This window comes from Tachyglossus aculeatus, chromosome 5, assembly GCF_015852505.1.
Source record: "Tachyglossus aculeatus isolate mTacAcu1 chromosome 5, mTacAcu1.pri, whole genome shotgun sequence".
NCBI classification, from domain to species: domain Eukaryota; kingdom Metazoa; phylum Chordata; class Mammalia; order Monotremata; family Tachyglossidae; genus Tachyglossus; species Tachyglossus aculeatus.
The window spans coordinates 31,542,128-31,557,914 of NC_052070.1; positions in this window are offsets into that span (position 1 = coordinate 31,542,128).

Consider the following 15,787-nt stretch of genomic DNA (forward strand, 5'->3'; position numbering starts at 1 on the left):
AGGAGTCAGGAGATTTCTAGAGATACGGCTGGGAAGGAAGGGTTGAAGAGGGGACCAGAAGGGCTCCCAGTCTTAATCCTCATTTTATAGATGAGGACTCTGAGGCACAGATAAATTAAATGACTTGACCAAGGTCACACAGCAGGCAAGTGACAGAGCCGGGATTGGAACCCAGGTCCTTTTGACTCCCAGGACCATACTCTATCCACTATGCCATTCTACTTCTCTCATTTGCATTTATTCTGCACTCCCCTGTCTCAGCCTTGTTAATACACAAACACACAACATACACACAGAGACATATGGTCACATAGACATGCCAAGTCATGATCTCTGGAATATTTCTAGAATTGTCAAACAATTTCCTAGGAACCATTGCAGATGAATCATGGAAAGATGGCTTTCTGGCTTCCTGACAAGATGATCTCCATTTGAGCTTTGACAAGGTTTAGACAGATAGAAGTATACCTCCTAAAGGGTGATGATTTGAGATAATCCTAGTGTCGCTGTAAAGGCTAAAGCAAATAATCAATCAGTCATATTTATTGAGTGCTTACTGTGTGCAGAGCACTGTACTAAGCGCTTGGGAAGTACAAGTTGGCAACATATAGAGATGGTCCCTACTCAACAGTGGGCTCACAGTCTAGAAGGGGGAGACAGAGAACAAAACCAAACATATTAACAAAATAAAATAAATAGAATAGATATGTACAAGGAAGATTAATAAATAAATAGAGTAATAAATATGTACAAACATATACACAGGTTCTGTGGGGAAGGGAAGGAGGTAAGGCAGGGGGGTGGAGAGGGGGAGGAGGGGGAGAGGAAGGAGGGGGCTCAGTCTGGAAAGGCCTCCTGGAGGTGGTGAGCTCTCAGTAGGGCCTTGAAGGGAGGCCATCAAAATACATCAAAATAATGTTTTACATATCAATTATAAATCATTTTCATGGACATTAGAGTAGGAGAAGGATTAAAGCACGGCACCATTTGGCTGAAAAGAGACAATGAAAGCCCAAAGAAGTGAGCAAAAGAAAAAAAAAAGGATTTATGCTCTGATATACCCTATCTTATAATTAGATTGTGAAGTTTTAAGCTACTACTTTCTGTGGTTAATCTAATCAGGTAATTCTGAGAAATTATGACCAATAGCTTAATTTCTTCCAGCAATTCAGTTCTGATTAATGTATTCTGGTTAGCCTCAGACTAAAGATTTCAGTGATTTTGTTACTGACTCAGTATGAGTTTATCTAACCCTACTTATTGTCATAAATACACTTGCAGTTATTTTTGTAATTATTCAGGCCTTCCATTTTTCTGAAGGAGCTCACTGAACTCAATGTAAGACCCACTGTAGCCACCAACAATGTCAAGATAAAGCTCCACAATAATTTCCCATATCAAAAGTGGTAGCAAATTTTAATGGTAAAATTAAAGTGGTAAAATTTCCCATCCCAATGTGGACTGGAATGGGAATTTGACAGGAGCAGCTGATTAAGGAGGGAAATGGGTGGATCGCTTTTACTGACATTGAGTTTGAGATGCTGACAGGACATCACTGTGGCAGTAAAGACAAAAGGAAAAGCAAGATTGCTTAGCATGAGAGCTATAGCAGAAGATATACTTCAGCTGCTTATGATAAACTCTTTGCCTTCCCTTTTAATGAGCTTTGAATATTGGAGAACTTTTTATCCTTTTAATTCTCTTATTTTTCAGCTATTCTCCCTGAAAGTGGAACCTTGTGAAAAGATGTCAAGGGAGGGCCCAGGTTTAATGTTTTAATACCTTCATAATTGTACTAAATGGTGTATTTGGTCATCTGCCCAAAGGGAGAGCTAAAATGCCTGTTCTGGAAATTAGCACTATATAAACAAAGCATTGTGGGAGAAAAGAAAATGTTCTATCCCATGTGATATTGGAAAAACCTTATATTTTGGGGGAGGGAATCATAAACCTTGAGTAAAGCCTTGGTGTTTATAAATTCCTTTCTAAATTCTTTATAAAAATCTATGATTAAAGAAAGCTGGTTCCATGACTACCATTTTTCTGCATATTTTATTACTTCATATTGCAATTTACAGCTTGAATGTGGCAAAACCCAACTGCAGTATCTGAATTAGAATTTAGCAAGTTTATAGTTTTGTTTGGCCCTAGGCACAAGTAATAAAATCCTAGCTTTAAGTACCATTGGGGATTCAGCAATGAAGACATCTGCATTATTATATTAAAATGTTCCTTGGTGTAATAAATATGACTGACAGTAGTGCATGACTTCTTTTATGAAAAATATGTTGATGGCAATATAGACTTAAATACTGAAGAAAATGACGATTAAAGTTTTATGGGACTGGTTACCATCTAAATGCTCAACAGATGTCACTATTACCCACTTACTGCTAGGCATGGCTTATAAAAGTTTAAGTTAAGATTACTTAAAAAACATCCACAAAATCCCTCTATTAACCTTCCATTAATTTTACCTTAATATTTTCATTGGGACACTAGGAAGAGACTCCAAAGTCACTGAACCACCCTCTGGTGAATGGTGAAAGTTATGGTGATAGGATCCTGGACTGATTTGTGGGGAATGTATCTTAGGCCTAGGCCACGATTTCAGGTCACATGAATCACCAGTGCTTAGAATAGTGCTTGTCACATAGTAAGCATTTAACAAATACCATTATTATATCACCTCCTGGATTTTGAGGTGGCAGAGACAATATCAAACTGGAGATGTCTCCCTCAGTTTAGCTTGCCACAGCACAACAGGATATGGTGAATATGGGGATTTTCTCTTTTGAGATGGTAGGAAGCACAGCCTCCTGTAATTAGAAAAGGCTAAAAGGGGGATTATGTTAAACAGAAGCAAACATGGCCTGAACCAAGTGCTTTGGGAAAGACCTTTACAAGACCTCTTATCAAAAACAAATATCTATTCCCTGTTGCTCTGACAACAATCACTATAATTGTGGTATTTGTTAAGTGCTTATTTCACGCCATGCACTAGGATAATCAAACAATCAGTTGTATTTATTGAGCCTTTACTGTATGTTCAGAGCAGTACTAACTACTTGGGAGATACAAGATAATCAGGTTGGTCTCAGTTTTAGGAGAAGGGAGAACAGTTTTGAAGCAACTATTTTACAGATGAAGAAACTGAGGTGCAGATAGGTTATGGGACTTGTCCAAGGTCACACAGCATATAAATGGTATAGCTGGGATTACAACCTAGGTCCTCTGACTCCCAGGCTCGTGCTCTTTCCAATAGGCCAAGATGTTTCCTCAAGGCAAGATAACAGTAACACAAGACAGAATCTGCAATTTTTCAGATTTAAGAACAACTCATGAGGATAATGAATTCTTTTTTATTATTAATAATAATATTTAAGCACTATGTGCCAACCAATGTTTGAAGCTCTCCATGGACACAAAATCAGGTCACACAGGAGGTTCACACAGTTGAAGAAGAATAAGTACTGAATCCCCATTTTGCAGATGACATTGAGTCACAAATAAATTAAATGACTTGCCCAAGGACATACAGCAGGCAAGTGATGGAACCAGGATTGGAATTCAGTTCTTCTGACTCCTAGGCCCATGCTCTTTCTAATAGGCCACACTGCTTCTTGTTTGGTACCTAGTAAATTTTGCTAGTGTATTTAAAGTGTTAGTCCCACTGGATTTTAAACTCATAACTACAGTGCATACTCCTGAATGCTCAATTTACTGATCCTCATAAAGTAGATGTTCAATAAATGCTATTAATTGATGATTAAGGAATCTTCCCAACCAGGTGCCTTAATGAATTATCTATAGAAATAATGAGTTCTTGAAATTATCTCTAGTCAAAATTCAAACCCCCAAATAGTTATAATCCACATGACATTGAGGTAATGACCAGTCTACCAGGATTAGTGATGTAAAAGCCAGAGAAAAATCTCTTAATATTTCAAAATATTCTTATACCCTCCAAAGCCAGATACCAAGATTTATGCTAATCTACAGGGAGAAAAAAATGAAAAGCCACTCTGAATACTCACCCTCCACTAGATATCCAGCCCTTAATTAATACACACATGATCCTTAACACCCTCAGAACTCCTTTAGACACCCAGAGTTCTAAGTATCTCAACACCCACTTCAGCACTTGAAGAAGACCAACAGCAAGATGCTAGAGTAGAATAGTAACACACCAAGAGAAAAAAACAAGGTATTCACCCACCCCGGTGGGGAAGGGGAGGGCATGAGTTTAAATACACTACCTCACTCACTGATTGGGTCTCATTCCTGGAGATTGTGGGAAGTGAAGATTGCAAGGATCTGGGAAACCAGTTACCAATCAATCAATCAGTGGTATTTATTGAGTGCTTCCACTATGCAGAATACTATAGTAAATGCTTGGGAGGCTATAATAAAGTTGGTAGACACAATCCCTTGGCCTCAAGGAATTTACAATCTAGTTGGGGAGACAGAAATGAAAAGAAGCTTCAGATTAAAATTAATGCAGTGGATGTTGCACGAATACTCCCCACCTTTGACTTCAGCTTTGCCTTCAAAAGGAACTAATCATGTGCAAAATGAGGAATGGCCCATTGAATACAGCTGGAGAAGGGAAATGAAAGATGGAAAGGATTTACATGTTAGTGTGGAAAATCTGTTTCTACCTCCTGGCCTAGAGTTACTAACATCTTCATTATCTTGATCACCATCTTCTCAACCTCACTTTCATCATCATCTTCCTCCTAGTGGCAAAAGCTCAGCTTGGGAGTCAGAGGACCTGGTTTCTAATCCCAGCTCTGACACTTGTCTGCTGTGTGACTTTGGGCAACTTGCTTTACTTCTCTGTGCCTCAGTTACCTCATCTGTAAAATGGGGATTAAGACTGTGAGTCCCATGTGGGACAACCTGGTTGCCCTGTATCCACCTCAGTGCTTAGAACAGTGCTTGGCACATAGTAAGAGCTTAACAAATACTATTATTATTATTATCTACCTCAGTGCTTAGAACAGTGCTTGGCACATAGTAAGCACTTAACAAATTCAATAATGATTATTATTATTATTATCATCCTCATCTTCCTCCTCATGACCATCATCATCATCATCATCATCATCATCAACACCTTCAAGCTATAACTGAATACTATATGCTTTCAGTTTGGACTCTCTACATAACCCTTTAATCAAGGAACATACAATTGAATGGAAAGTAAATGATTATGGTATTAATTTATTTTTTAAATACTTACTATGCTTAGTAGAGGGCTTTGCATATAGAAAGTGCGAAATAAATTCAATTTGCTGTTCTACTGACCCTGGGGTAGATACAAGGTTATCAGATTGGACACAATTCCTGTGGGACATAAAATCTACATTCTATTAAATCCTAACATTTTATAAATACGGAAACTAGACCATAGAAGTTCAGTGGCTTGCCCAAGGTCACAAAGCAAGCCAGGGGTAGAGCTAAGACTAAAAACCTAGAATCCTGACTTCCAAAGTCATCAATGAATGAATTACTTTGCTTTCTCTTATATCAGTTAATATTGATATCCTAAGGGTTGGGGGATAAGCCATTCTGAGCCCTCTGTTTTTACATTGTTGATAATAATAATAATAATGGTATTAGTTAAGTGCCTACTATGTGCCAACCACTGTACTAAGCGCTGGAGTGGACACCAGCAAATTGAGTTGGACACAGTCCCTGTCCCATGTGGGGCTCTCAGTCTCAATCCCCATTTTACAGATGAGATAACTGAGGCACAGAGAAGTGAAGTCACTTGCCAAAGGTCACACAGCAGAACGGTGTTAGAACCCATGACCTAGCTTTTTCTAAATAGGATATTATGTAAGAATGTGTCCTGCACACTATGTAGTTATCCTCTCACTTTAAATTAAATTAATTTTCAGAATTGCCACGTTTGAAGTTAGAGAGTTATTGAATCTCAACATCAGCCACAAAACTGTCATAGTCCTGTAAACAGCAACAGCGGCATCTCAGAAACAGCAAGCAAGGAACCTCTGGGCCCACTCCCAGGGCCCAGATCTGAGCTGGGACATTCCCTTCCACAGCTGCTGCCAGTTTGGAGTGGAAAATGGTTTGTGTCAGCTCACCCACCCCCTTTCCTCCCCCACCACTGCTCTTGCCAATCTCTTCTCTATTCTATATGCTGAGAGCATTGGCTTGGGAGTCAGAGGACGTGGGTTCTCATCCCTGGTTCGCCACTTGTCAGCTGTGTGACTTTGGGCCAGTCACTTAACTTCTCTGTGCCTCAGTTACCTCATCTGTAAAATGGGGAGTAAGACTGTGAGCCCTACATGGGACAACCTGCTAACCTTGTCTCCAACCCAGCACTTAGAATGGTGATTAATAAATACCATCATCATTATTATTATTATTATTACATTGGGCTCAGTGGAATACAGTCCTTCTGGAAAAATGGCAGGAAAGGGCAAAAGAGACAGATAGAAGGAAGCAGTACAGTGAGTTGGGAGGGCTGTAGCTCTTTGAGGGCAGGGGTTATGTCCTCTAATTCTATTATATTCTACCAGTCCCTCAGAACAGTACTTTACACACACTAAGTGTTCAATAGCTCTTTGAGGGCAGGGAGTATGAACACTAATTCTATTATATTCTACCAAACCCTAAGAACAGTGTTTTACATATAGTAAACGTTCAATAAATACTACTGATTGGTGAAATCTGACTTGTTCCTTTTATTCACTGCCCCCAGCCCCACAACACTTATGCACATAACTGTAATTCATTTATTTGTATTAATATCTCTCGCCCCCTCTAGACTGTAAGCTCATTATGGGCAGGGAATTTGTATGTTTATTGTTAGATTATACTCTCCCAAGCACATGGTAAGTGCTCAAAAAATATGATTGACTGAATAATACTATTACTAACAATAGCACTATTAGTATACTCTAGTGAGAAGTAGTGTGGTCTAGTGGGTAGAGCAAGGGCTTGGGAGTCAGAAGGACATGGGTTTAATCCTTGCTCAACCACCTGTATGCTGTGTGACTGTGGGCAAGTCACTTAACTTCTCTGTGCCTCAGTTATCTCATATGTAAAATGGGGATCAAGTCTAGGAGCCCCATGTGAGACATGAACTGTGTACAATCTGACTAGCTTGTATCTCCCCCCGCACTTAGTACAGTGCCTGAAACATAGTAAGTACTTAATAAATACCATAAAAATTACTACTACTACTAATTGAGTGATTGGCTGACTCTAAAGTCTCCTTGCAGTCCTGCACCATCCACTCTGAGGTTCTAGAGGGTCCAGCCTGGCTATAATGATAATAATAATAATAATGGTATTTATTAAGTGCTTACTATGTGCAAAGCGCCATTCGAAGTGCTGAGGAGGTTACAAGGTGATCAGGTTGTCCCACGGGGAGCTCACAGTCTTCATCCCCATTTTGCAGATGAGGGAACTGAGGCCCAGAGAAGTGAAGTGCCTTGCTGACCCAGCTGACCAGTGGCAGAGCTGGGATTTGAACCCATGACCTCTGACTCCAAAGCCCGGGCTCTTTCCACTGTCATGCTGCTACCCCATCTCCAGAGCTAACCCTCTGGATTCTACAAATATATGCCTTTCAAACATACTACTGAGAAGTAACAGATGAGGTGTTATTTGTTTAACAAAGATTTTTAAACTTCATGGAAATCCTTAACAAATATACAATTTTTAACCTATTCAAAGGCCAAAAAGATTATCTCAAAACCCTTTACCAAATTTCAGGGCTTATAAATTTGCAACAAGGGACACTGCTCCTTTCCTTCTGTTATGTCCTTCACTTGGTTTACCTCTTTTGGTTTCATCTACAGTCTCAGATGAAGCCACTTTTCCTAATCAATCAACCAGTCAATGGTGTTTATTGAACATGTATTATGTGCTTTTAGACTTTGAGCTTCCCAAGGGACAGGGACCATTTCTAATTTCCATCTGTGCATTCATTCCCAGCACTTAGTACAGTGCTGTGCACACAGTAAAAGCTTAAGAAATACTATTCCTACTACTACAGAGAGCACTGTACTAAATGTAATACAGTTGTTAGACACAATACCTGCTCTTAAGAATTTACAGTTCAACAGGTCTTTGCTGTAGACTGAAGTGGGCCAGAAGTTCTACAGGCTTCTGAAGTTTCTGAACTGTAAGCTTGTTGTAGGCAGGGAATGTATCTGTTTATTGTTATATCATACTCTCCCAAACACTTAGTATGGTGCTCTGCACACATTAAGTGTTCAATAAATATGATTGACTGACTCAATGCCTGAAGGGATCATCTGCCCTCTGGACAGCTCTGGTCTCTGTAAATCATGAGTGAATCAATCAATCGCATTTACCGAGTGCATACTCTATGAAGAGCACTGTACTAAGCACTTGTGAGAGTACAAAATAAAAAGTTAATAGACATATTCCCTTCCCACAGTGAGCTTACAGTCTAGAAAGGGAGACAGACATTACTATAAATAAATTAATTATGAGTATGTACGTTAAGTGCTCTGGGGCTGAGGGGGTGGTTATTAAGGGGAGCAAATCAGTGATGCAGAAAAGAGTGGGAGAAGAGGAATTGAGAGCTTAGTCAAGAAGTGTCTCTTGGAGGAGATGTGCCTTCAATAATGCTTTGAAGGCAGGGACAGTAAATGAATGAGACCTATTGTCTCATCCCCGGTTTTCTAAGATATCCACTAACTTCACGAGGAATTGTGTTGCTGAATATTTCTGAAAATTTATTGAAAAGCTGAGAATTGACAGAGCAGTCTCACAACTCTGATCCAGCATGGTGCAGTAGATAGAGCAAGGGCCTGGGAGACAGAAAGCTGTGGGTTCTAATCCCAGCTCCGCCACTTGTCTGCTGTTTGACCATGGGCAAGTCACTTCACTTCTCTGGGCCTCAGTTACCCCATCTATAAAATGGGGATTGAGATTGTGAGCCCCACATGGGACAGGGACTGTGTTCACTTCATTTTACTTGTACATACCCCGCACTTAGTACAGTGTCTGGCATAAAGTAAGCACTTAACAAATACCATCATCATTATTATTATTATTGTTCTATTAGTTTCCATGTCAGGGCAGCATACCTGCAATATCAAGTCTGCTACATATCTATCACACATACAAGCACTGTGCCACACATGGTAGTGTACATAGTGCTCAGGGCAGCCCCATCACTTTCTTCTGTCCCCCCAGGGATGAAGCGTTCCCCCAGTCCAGGTGGCAGAGCATGGACAGAAACCACTTCTTTCAAGTACAGACTTTTGGAATGTTGTGACAATTTGTCATGATAATAATAATAATAATAATCAATCAATCAATCAATCAATCAATCAATCGTATTTATTGAGCGCTTACTATGTGCAGAGCACTGTACTAAGCGCTTGGGAAGTACAAATTGGCATCACATAGAGACAGTCCCTACCCAACAGTGGGCTCACAGTCTAAAAGGGGGAGACAGAGAACAGAACCAAACATACCAACAAAATAAAATAAGTAGGATAGAAATGTACAAGTAAAATATATAAATAAATAAATAAATAAATAGAGTAATAAATATGTACAACCATATATACATATATACAGGTGCTGTGGGGAAGGGAAGGAGGTAAGACGGGGGGATGGAGAGGGGGACGAGGGGGAGAGGAAAGAAGGGGCTCAGTCTGGGAAGGCCTCCTGGAGGAGGTGAGCTCTCAGCAGGGCCTTGAAGGGAGGAAGAGAGCTAGCTTGGCGGATGGGCAGAGGGAGGGCATTCCAGGCCCGGGGGATGACGTGGGCCGGGGGTCGATGGCGGGACAGGCGAGAGCGAGGTACAGTGAGGAGATTAGTGGTGGAGGAGCGGAGGGTGCGGGCTGGGCAGTGGAAGGAGAGAAGGGAGGTGAGGTAGGAGGGGGCGAGGTGATGGAGAGCCTTGAAGCCCAGGGTGAGGAGTTTCTGCTTGATGCGCAGATTGATCGGTAGCCATTGGAGGTTTTTGAGGAGGGGAGTAATGTGTCCAGAGCGTTTCTGGACAAAGATAATCTGGGCAGCAGCATGAAGTATGGATTGAAGTGGAGAGAGACACGAGGATGGGAGATCAGAGAGAAGGCTAGTGCAGTAGTCCAGACGGGATAGGATGAGAGCTTGAATTAGCAGGGTAGCGGTTTGGATGGAGAGGAAAGGGTGGATCTTGGCAATGTTGCGGAGCTGAGACCGGCAGGTTTTGGTGACGGCTTGGATGTGAGGGGTGAATGAGAGAGCGGAGTCGAGGATGACACCAAGGTTGCGGGCTTGTGAGACGGGAAGGATGGTAGTGCCGTCAACAGAGATGGGAAAGTCAGGGAGAGGACAAGGTTTGGGAGGGAAGACAAGGAGCTCAGTCTTCGACATGTTGAGCTTTAGGTGGCGGGTGGACATCCAGATGGAGATGTCCTGAAGGCAGGAGGAGATGCGAGCCTGGAGGGAGGGGGAGAGAGCAGGGGCAGAGATGTAGATCTGGGTGTCATCAGCGTAGAGATGATAGTTGAAGCCGTGGGAGCGAATGAGGTCACCAAGGGAGTGAGTGTATATTGAGAACAGAAGGGGACCAAGCACTGAACCTTGGGGAACCCCCACAGTAAGAGGATGGGAGGGGGAGGAGGAGCCTGCAAAAGAGACTGAGAAAGAACGACCGGAGAGATAAGAGGAGAACCAGGAGAGGACGGAGTCTGTGAAGCCAAGGTCAGATAACGTGTGGAGGAGAAGGGGGTGGTCCACAGTGTCGAAGGCAGCTGAGAGGTCGAGGAGGATTAGGACAGAGTATGAGCCGTTGGATTTGGCAAGCAGGAGGTCATTGGTGACCTTTGAGAGGGCAGTTTCCGTGGAATGAAGGGGACGGAAGCCAGACTGGAGGGGGTCGAGGAGAGAGTTGTTGTTGAGGAATTCTAGGCAGCGCGTGTAGACAACTCGTTCAAGGAGTTATTATTAATAATAATAATAATGGTATTTGTAAAGCGCTTACTATGTGCAAAGCACTGTTCTAAGTGCTGGGGAGGTTACAAGGTGATCAGGTTGTCCCACGGGGGGCTCACATCTTAATCCCCATTTTACAGGCATTGCTCAAAGCATTTTGCCTTAAGCAATGAAATAAACTAAAGACATCTCTCTGAAAGGACTGTCTCACATAAGTATGTTCTGTTGATATTTTTGATTTTATAATGTTAGCTTGTTTTCATTGTTGCTTGGATCATACACTTGTTGTATATATGTTTCCCTAATGAAGATGGGGAACCCTTTGGAGGTGAAGAAACATGTAGACATACTTTGGGAAAGCACAGGACTGCCAAGACTGACATCAGAGGCAAGGATGCCACCATCAGGGTAGAACTGGGGAGGGGCAAGGAGTGTTGAAGGGTATGAATAGAGGTCCAGGGGAGATGAACTTTGCTCTGCAGCTGGAGTCCACTGGACCCTGCATCAGTAAAATGATGAGCCAATAAATGGCATTGCTGTGGTACTCTTAATGTGCCATCTCATTCTTGGATTGGTAACTATACCAACACGATGGATGGGTTCTTTCCCTTTTTGGAGAGTTCTCTTATAGGAACCCCTGGACACTGATGACAGGAGGTGATTGTTGGAAACACAACAGAGTTGGAAGTCACGTTCCCTACCCACAATGAGCTTGCAGCCTAGCTGGGGGGATAGACATTTTAATATTATATGGATAATCACAATGATGATGATAATATAAATAAATAAATGAATTATGGATATGTAAGTCCTGTACACCTGTCAACTCTGAGTGTCTTTCATGACTTCATTTTGGGTTCTTGTCTTTCATGACTTCATTTTGGGTTCTTGACTCTTCACAGCTGCATTCATTCCCTCAGAGAACTCCATCATTCATATGGTTTCAGCTGCCATTTCTAAGTAGATGAATCTCAAATCCACCTCTCCAGCACCCCCTGGCTCCTGGCTCCAGGCTGACAATCTCATACTTTCTCTTTCTATCATGACATTCCCCTCTATCATCTTACATTGCCTAGGGGATAGAGAATGGGCCTGGGATTATGAAGGACATGGGTTCTAATTGCAGCTATGCCAATTGTCTGCTGTGTGACCTTGGGCAAGTCATTTATCTTCCTCTGTGCCTCAGTTATCTTATCTGTAAAATGGTGATTAAGACCATGAGCACCATGTGGAACATGAACTGTGTCCAACCTGAGTAGCTTGTATATATTCCAGTGCTTAGAACAGTGCTTGACACATAGTAAGTGCTTAAAAAATACCATTATTATTATTATCATTATTAATAATAATAAAAACTCAATATGGCTACAATTAAACTCTCCATCTCTTCTCCTAAAACCACAAAGCTTCTCTTCCCACCAAAGTTGACACCATCACCCTCTCTGACCTAGAGGAGTTGGCCATTTTAGTGTTATCTTCACTCCTCTCTGTCTTTCATATTCCACTGTCATTCTGTGTCCAAATCTTGCTGGTTCTGTGTCCAATATGTCTTCCGTCCTCTTCACTCTATAGAAACTGCCCTCAAAAAGATCACAAATGATCTACTTCTTGCCAAATCCAACTGCCTCTACTCCATCTTAATCTTCCTCAAACTCTCAGCTGGTTTTGACACTGTCGACTACACCCTTCTCCTAGAAACATTAACCAACCTCAACTTCAATGAGACTATCGTCTTCTGGTTCTCCACCTATCTTTCTGGCCACTCATTCCTCGTCTCTTTTGTAAGCTGCTCCTCTGCTTCCCACCCCTTAACTGTGAATGTCCCTTAAGGTTTGATTCTAGGTCCCCTTCTGTTCTCCATTTCACCCACTTGGAGAACTTATTTGCTCACATGGCTTCAATTATCATCTCTAGGCAGATGACTGCCAACCCTATGTCTCCAGCTCTGATCTCTCTCCTTCTCTGCAGTCTCATATTTCCTTCTGCCTTCAAGACATCTCTACTTGGATGCCCTCAAACTTAACCTGTCAAAAAGAGAACTCCTATTTTCCAACCCAAACCCTGTCCTTCCCCTGACTTTCCCATAACTATAGACAGCACCACCATTCTTCTTGTCTCACAAACCCAAAACCTTGGCATTACCTTGAATCCCCTCTCTCATTCAACCCACATATTAATCTATCACTAAATCCTGTCAGTTCAACCTCCACAACATTGCTACAATCCATCCTTTCCTCTCCATCCAAACTAGCATCATGGTAATCCAAGCACTTATCATATTCTGCCTTGATTACTGTAGCAGCCTTTTTGCTGATCTTCCTGCCCCAGTCTCTTCCCCACTCCAATCCATACTTCACTCTGCTTCCCAGATCATTTTTCTAGTACATATTACCCCCCTCCTCAAGAACCTCTGGTGGTTGCCCATCCACTTCTGCTTCAAACAGAAACTCCTTACCATCTACTTTAAAGAAGTTAATCCCCTTTCCTCCTCCTACCTCACCTCACTACTGTACCACTACAACCCAGCATGCACACCTCACTCCTCTAATGGCAACCTTCTTATTGTACCTCATTCTCATCTATCTCTCCACTGACCTCTCATCCTGCCTCTGGCCTGGATTGTCCTCCCTCTTCATATCCGATAGGCAATTATTCTCCCCATCTTCAAACCCTTATTGAAGACACATCTCCCCCAAGAGGCCATCCCTAATTAAGTCTTCTTGACTTTTCTTCCACTCCCTTCTGCATCATCCTGACTTGCTCCTTTTATTCATCCCCCTCCCAGCACCACTGTAATTTAAATATTTATATTAATGTCTCCTCCCCCTCTAGGCTGTAAGCTCATTGTGGGCAAGGAATGTGTCTGTTATATTGTAATGTGTCTGTTATATTGTTGTATTGTACTCTCTCAAGTGCTTTGTACAGTGCTCTGCACACAGTAATTGCTCAGTAAATACAATTGATTGATTATTTGATTGGAGCAGCTGCTTCCTCTTCACCCCTTTGTCACCTCTCAGTTCTCTTCCTGCATCTGCTTATTACTGGTCCCCTTGCTTCCAGCCTCTCATTTCTTCAGTCTATCCTTTATGCACCTGCCCTAAGATACAGTTCAGACACATCAGGGTCCTCATTCCAAGACTCTGAGGACTTCAGAATTTTCTTCACATAAAGTAGAAACCGTTAGACCCAGTCTCAAATATCCAATCTCCAACCCATTTCTCACTCCTGCCTTCCTTTATGAATTTACTTCCACCACAAGTATGCCAAACCATGCCATTTTTCACCTTCAAAATCTCCTAAAAATTCACTTTTTTTCTGGTTGTCTTTCCCAATTTACCCTCTCTTCCCTGGATATTTCACCCATCAACTGCCTTCAGAAATAATTTATCTATTGGCTATTTTTTTTTGTCATACATATTTGTTCCCTTAGGATTATTCCTTTTGTACATTTGCTATTAATGGTATTTACTGAGTGCTTAATGTGAGTAGAGGACTATATTAAGTGATTGGAAGAGTGCAAGAAAATAGAGTTGGTAGAATGAGCCCTGTCCACTAGGAGCTTACATATTAGTGGGGGAGGTGGACATTTAAATAAATTACAGATAGGGGAAATGGGAGAGTATAAGGATAAATACAGTTGGCAGGGAATGAGTCTGTCATGTTGTTATAGTGTACTCTCTAAAGTGCTTAGTACAGTGCTCCACATACAATAAGTGCTCAGTAAATATGATTGATGAGGGACTGAAGCTGGGGTTAATATCAAGTCCTTAATGACTACACAACCAAGTGCATAGATAATGCAAAAAGGAGGGCAGTAAGACAAAATGAGAGCTTAGTTACAAAAGGCCTCATAAAGCGGGTGTAATTTTCAAAGGACTGTGAAGGTAGAGAGAGTGGTTGTCTGTCATAATGAAGGTGAAGGTAGTTCCAGGCCAGAGAGAGGATTTTTTAGAATGACATTTGTTAAGCACTTACTATGTGTCAAGCACAGTTCTAAGCATTGGGGTAAATAAAAGTTCATGAGGTCAGACATGGTCCCTGTCCCACATAGGGCTTACAGGCTAAATAGGGAGAACAGGTATTTATTTCATCCTTTTTTTTCAGTTGCAGAAACTGAAGCACAGAGAAATTGAGTTGCCCAAGGTCACAACAACAGGCATGTGGCAGAGCCAGGATTAGAACCAAAGTCCTTTGACTCCCAGGACTATACTCTATCCACTAGGCCATGCTACTTCCCTAGCAAGATAGACAAGATCAAGTCAGGGAGCAGGTTGGTGTGAGAGGAGTGAAGTGAGTGTGCTGGGTTGTAATAAAAAATCAGTGATGTAAGATTAGTGAGAAGCAGCGTGGCTCAGTGGAAAAGAGCCCGGGCTTTGGAGTCAGAGTTCATGGGTTCAAATCCCAGCTCCGCCAATTATCAGCTGTGTGACTTTGGGCAACCCACTTTACTTCTCTGTGCCTCAGTTCCCTCTTCTGTAAAATGGGGATTAAGACTGAGCCCACTGTGGGACAACCTGATCACCTTGTACCCTTCCCAGCACTTAAAACAGTGCTTTGCACATAGTAAATGCTTAATAAATTCCATCATTATTATTATTATAGGTGGGGGTGAGGTGACTGAGTGCTTTAAAGACAATGGCATGCAGTTTTTTTTTTTATTCAAAGGTGAATGGCCAATCATTAGAGGTTCTTGAGGACAGGGGAAACCTAGACTGAATTTTTTTTAGGAAAATTATTTGGGCCACATAGTAAAGCATGGACTGGAGTAGGGAGACAAAAGACGCAGGGAGGTCAGCCAAAGAGGCTGATGCTGTAGTCAAGGTGGGATAAGATTTAGTGTTTGGATCAG